Here is a 5,745-nt window from a genome sequence, read left to right as displayed (position 1 = left end):
AAGTTATGACCACCCTAGACAGCATATTAAAAAGCAGAGACATTACTTTGCTAACAAAGGTCCGTCTAGTCATGGCTATGATTTTTCCAGTAGTCATGTATGGATGTGAGAGTTGGACTATAAAGAAAGCTGAGTGCCAAAGAATTGATGCTTTCGAACTGTGGTATTGGATAAGACTCTTGAGAGTCCCTTGGATCGCAAGGAGATTCAACCACTCCATCCTAAAGGAGATTAGTCCTAGGTGTTCACTGGATGCAAAGAACTGACTCATTTGAAAAGACCCTGATGCTGGGAAAGATTGAGGGCAGGAGAATGGGATGACACAGAATGAGACGTTTGGATGGCATCACCGACTCAATGCACATGGTTTGGGTAAACTCCAGGAGTTGGTGATGGACAGGGAGGCCTGGTGTGCTGAAGTCCATGGTGTTGCAAAGAGTCGGACACAACAGAGCGACTGAACTGAACTTTACATTTCAATGCTGATCATTGCCATTTTGCCCTCAATTCCATTCTGTCACCCCAAATGATACAGTTTCTCAGGCTTCCTTGTGTGTAGGCACATGACAATAGGCCAGAACTGTGCACTAGTGACATTATGGCTGGATAATTCTTTGTTGTGAGGGATTGTCCTCTGCTGTGTAGAATGTTGAAAAGTATCACTGGCGTCTATCTGCTGAATGTCACTAGTACCTTCTCCCTCAGGGTTGTGACAACCAAAAATGTCTCCAGTTGTCAAATATCCCCTGGAGGAAAGGGGGTCAAAAGCATTTCAGAACCTTTATACTAAATCATCATATTGTTGTTGGAAGCCAGGCTACATGACCAAACTGTTTATTTGATTTGGTTTGGAAGTCCAACGCAGCTTCCCAAGTGGTGTTTCATAAGGTGCACAGTGCTAAATTCTTTAGGGAAGTATAATACCTAGGTTATAACTCAATCAAAAGACAAAAGAAGATGCTGTGAAAGAATAACATCTGCTAAACTTTTGGTTATAAGTAGGAAATTTAAAAAGAAGTCATGTAAGACAAGAAAGTCAGCCAACTGTAAGTCAGGCCTTAGAGTGGGATGGGCTTTTTGCAGCCACCAGAGCCCAGAGTCTACAACCCCCAGGTTGTAGTTTCAAAAAAATGGTCACTCTTTTGCTTTTAAATTATATTTTTTAAAAATGTTCATTCTAAACACATAATATTTTGGTAAGAAATATTTATCAAGGTGTCCTCAACCCTGCCAATAATTTCCACCCCCAATCCATCAAGGATGTTAAAATGTTGGCATTTTTAATATGTACATTTCCATACTTTTCCCAAATCTCTACAGCGATACTTATATACAAGTTTCTATATAGTTGTTATATTTGTTGTTGTTTATTTGCTAAGTCATGTCCAACTTTTTGCAACCCCATGGACTGTAGCCTGCCAGGATCCTCCATCTGTGGAATTTTCCAGGCAAGAATACTGGAGTGAGTTGCCATTTCCTTGTCCTTGGGAACTTCCTGACCAAGAATCAAACCCATGTCTCCTGCTTGGCAGGCAAATTCTTTACCACTAAGCCACCAGGGAAGCCCAGGTATTATATAGGGGTTTTTAAATAATAAAAGGTATACTTATTAAATAATAAAAGTGGATCATAATATGCACATTTTTGTGCAATTTACTTTTTTTATTCCCAGTGTATCAGATAAACATTCCTCAAGAACAACCATTACAGATCTTTTTAAGGGTTGCATAATATGCCACAGTATGTATCATCATAATTTGATCAACAGGTTTTCTAATGAAGACATCTGGATGTGTTTCTGGACTTTTTTCCCAACAACATGAAGGCCATAATAAATATTCTTTTATTCATAGCCTTAGATATTCACACCAAAAATATATATAAATAAAAGCTAAGGACTACTAGGATGAGAAAACAAGTTAAAAATCTTCAAAATCTTCTTAGTAATTACTGTCTAAAGTCTATGACGGCCTTTAGTATGATATGTTTTGTTTTTCTCTCCTGTTCTAAGCACAGAAGTCCTAACACACTTGTAGTCTCCTGAGTGACAGGAGTGTCTTTTATTATTCATAAGAAGGCTCTTCCAGCACTCCTGAGTTTATGCTAATGAGGTAACATAAAGCAGGTCTTAGGGCGGGACCCCCAAGATAGCTTTGAGATGGGGTTGGTCACCAGAAGGACCAAGTAACTAGAGAGTGGGAACTTTTCAGCTCTACTCCTGACCTCCAGAGTGAGGGGCAGGGTGTGCTGGAAACTTTAAATTCTATAAAAACTCTTGAACAAGAAGTTTCAGATGGCTTCCAAGTTGATGAACACAGTGAAGCGCAGGGAGGGTGATGCACCCCAACTCCACATGGACTTTTGCTCAGGATCTTTGTGGACTTTGCCCTGTGTATCTCTTTATCTGGCTGTTCATGTGTCTCCTTTGTAAGGATACAAAAGTTAATGCTTTCTTTGTAGATATAAGTAATGTGTCTTATTGAGTTCTGTGAGCCACCCAAGGAAATTACTGAACTTTAGGAGAGTTTCACGGGAACTCCAAATTCAAAGTCCGTTGGTCAGAAATCTATGAGGACTGGGACTTGTGACTGGCATCTGAACTGGGGACACTCCTGTGAGACTGAGACCTTCACCAGCTCCCAGTATTTAATGTCAGAAATGATTTGAATTGCTGAATATCCAGTTATTGTCTGAAGAATCAGAGATTTGGTTGTTGGTGTTGGGAAACACCACGTAGGCCAGTACACCACGCTCATCTTCTTGAACAAGATACCAGAAATCTCATATGTTTTACTAATGTTCTCATGTGAACTGTGCTGGCTACAGACTGAATTTCCTTGCCTTTTTTTTTTTAAAGCACCCTTGCTGCCTATCCCTATTTTCCCCCTTTTATTTTTAAAAAACATTTATTTATTTGACTGCACTAGGTCTTCTTTGCACATGCGGGATCTGGTTCCCAGACTAGGGATCAAACCTGGGCCCCCTACATTGGGAGCTTGGAGTCTTAGCTACTGGACCACAAGGGAAGTCCCTGCCCATCACCTTCACTGAACAATTCTTTTCCTATGTGGTAGGTTTCCTTTAGATTCATTTAGTCTGTTGTTCAAGAAATATATGTGCTAGCTCTCTACTGGTGCAGAGGTGAGCCAGATAAACAAAGTCCCTGCTGTAGTCGGGGGAGACAGTCAATGAGACACATAAAGAAAAATAAGTTCACAAATAAAACTGGGGCATGTGCTCTCTAATATACTGAATAAGGAGTAGAGAGGACTTGTTCTCGGAAAGGAGGCACAGGCAAAAAGTATGACAAATACGCGGCAGCATGTATGTATTTATTTCAAGTGATTCCAGGGTTATTCTATACATATATATAAGCTAATGCATACATCTGGTCTCACTTCCACACCCTTTTTTTAAAAAACAAAAACAAATGGCACTATCCTGCACACACTGTTTTACATCTTGCCCAATGCAGTTTGGAGATCATTCCATATGAGAACGTAAAGAGCTTTCCTCATTTTTAAAAAAGGAGCTTTGTAATATGAAAAGTACTATTTAGAGAATAGTAATGCCAAAAATACAAACAAGCTCAACACTAGAGTCATACGAGATCTGAAAAACTGAATGTGAATTTCCAGCTTTAGGAACAAAGAATGAGCTGAATTTCATGCAAGTAATTTTCAACTACTGGTAAGGCCAGAAGAGATGAGAGTTTGTTTTGTTTTGTGATACAACTTCTGTCTCTTGCTTATGCTACTGGCCATGTCTGTGCCATCAGGGCACAAGTAATCACAGTGATCACACAGTATTCCATGAACACCATCAAGTGTCTTTGAGGTACAACATATACAAATGAATGAAGCAATAAGATGTTCATAAGCTTACATATGTCTTTTTTTTTAATCTGAAAGTTCTGTTCCTATTTTGATAGAATATTGACTCTTAACATTTTATATATATCCTACCAACATAGTTGAGAAGCAATTTGAAATATTTTGTGAGATAAGATAAAGTGGGGAGAGAATAGGATCAAGTATGAAAGCCAGGAAGGGTGAGATGTCTACCTAATTAAGCACTAGAAGGAGTGTAGGAGGGAAGAAAAGACCACAGGATTTGTTCACAGACTGATTACAGGGCATCAATCTGAAAGAACGCTTCAGTGATTTCAAGCCTTATAGGCTGAAAGAGATCATCACTTTCAGAAATGAAACAACCAGCTGTAAGGAGAGATTCTCAGTTTAACTCGAGGTACAAAGACTTTTGGGTTTAGACGGGACCTTCCAGTTACATTTTCAAAATTAGAACTGTTTTTTTAAAGGATGAAACACCTTAAGTTGCATTCTTAAGTTCAAACAGTAATTGTCACTGTATAGACAGGACCCACTTAAAGCTTACGGACTGATAAACTATAAACTCACTACCCCTTAAGGGGGTAGAAGTGCTTTGTTTCAGACACAGATGCCTACGAAGTTAGGCTCTGCGTCTGCCATGTATCATACGGGTTCTTAGTTAAGGCTAGATGTGGAGTGAGAGTCCTAAAATTTCAGGAAAAAACAGTAGAGGGACTTCAAGTAGGCAAGGAATTAATTGTTTTGGCTACTATGTACACCCTTCACTTTACATCTGGCTATCTTTAACTCTCATCACAACCCTACAAAATACTTATTAACCATTTTACAGAAAAGCTAAACTTCTCACGCTAGAAGGATCTCAAATTCTTACCCAAATCTACATGTTTGTAGCGGCCAAGTCATGTTCAGCCCAGTTATCTTCATACCACTCCACTTGAGCCGATATACTCATTTTATGAAACCTATACGAGGGAAATCACACATTTGGAGCCAAGCTGGGACCACGAAGCAGGTAGGCTGATCATCCCTCCGCCTCAAAGGTCTTTGCAGGACGCACACATGCCTTTGAGGGACAATCTACACCGCCCTACAAGGGATGGAGAGAGGAAGAAACAGCAATAATCTAAAGACAAAAGCAAAGAGAAAAAGGGAGCCAAAGAGAAGCTGTGCGAATGGGGTGTGGAGGCTGACAAGTGAACCGTGCTTTTGCCTCTATTTCTCGTGTGACTCAGCTGGTAAATAATCCGCCTGCAGTGCGGGAGACCTAGGTTCGACCCCTGGGTTGGGAAGATCACCTGGAGAAGGGAAAGACTACTCACTCCAGTATTCTGGCCTAGAGAATTCCATGGACCGTATAGTCCACGGGGTCACAGAGAGGCGGACAGGGCTGAGCGAATTTCACTTCACTTGTCCGTTAACAAACTGACCGATTACTTAGCACATTTCGGGAAGCTTAGCCTTAACGCCGTTCAGAAACTTAGTATTAACCCTTAGCATAAGTCAAGAAAAGACAAAGGCAGTCGAGGAAGGCGTGCTCTTCACGCAGAAGTGGAAACTCGCGGCGCAGAGCAAAACTTGAACCAACCCGCAGGCACTGGTTTGAAGACTGAAAGACAACTTTGGCTACGAGACGCGCCGGCCTCCAAGGGGTGGGGCCGCAGCACCCAAGGCGGGGTTTCCTCCAGGCCCACGCCGCCTCCGCCTGCCACGTGACCCGCGGTGTTGTGGTCCGGCCCGCGTGGGTGGCGGGAGCGGCGGGAGGGCGGGGGCGAGGAGCGGCGCGTCACGTGACGGGGTTTAAATCTCCCGCAGCCGGAGCCGCGGGGGCGCCAGTGCCGCGAGTCGAGCGGGAGCAGAAGAGGCGAGGGAGGAGGGCCAGAGAGGCGGTTGAAAG

Source organism: Budorcas taxicolor, chromosome 5 (assembly GCF_023091745.1).
Source record: "Budorcas taxicolor isolate Tak-1 chromosome 5, Takin1.1, whole genome shotgun sequence".
Classification (NCBI taxonomy): Eukaryota; Metazoa; Chordata; class Mammalia; order Artiodactyla; family Bovidae; genus Budorcas; species Budorcas taxicolor.
The sequence above is the reverse complement of the archived record's forward strand: the minus strand, read 5'-3'. Positions refer to the sequence as shown.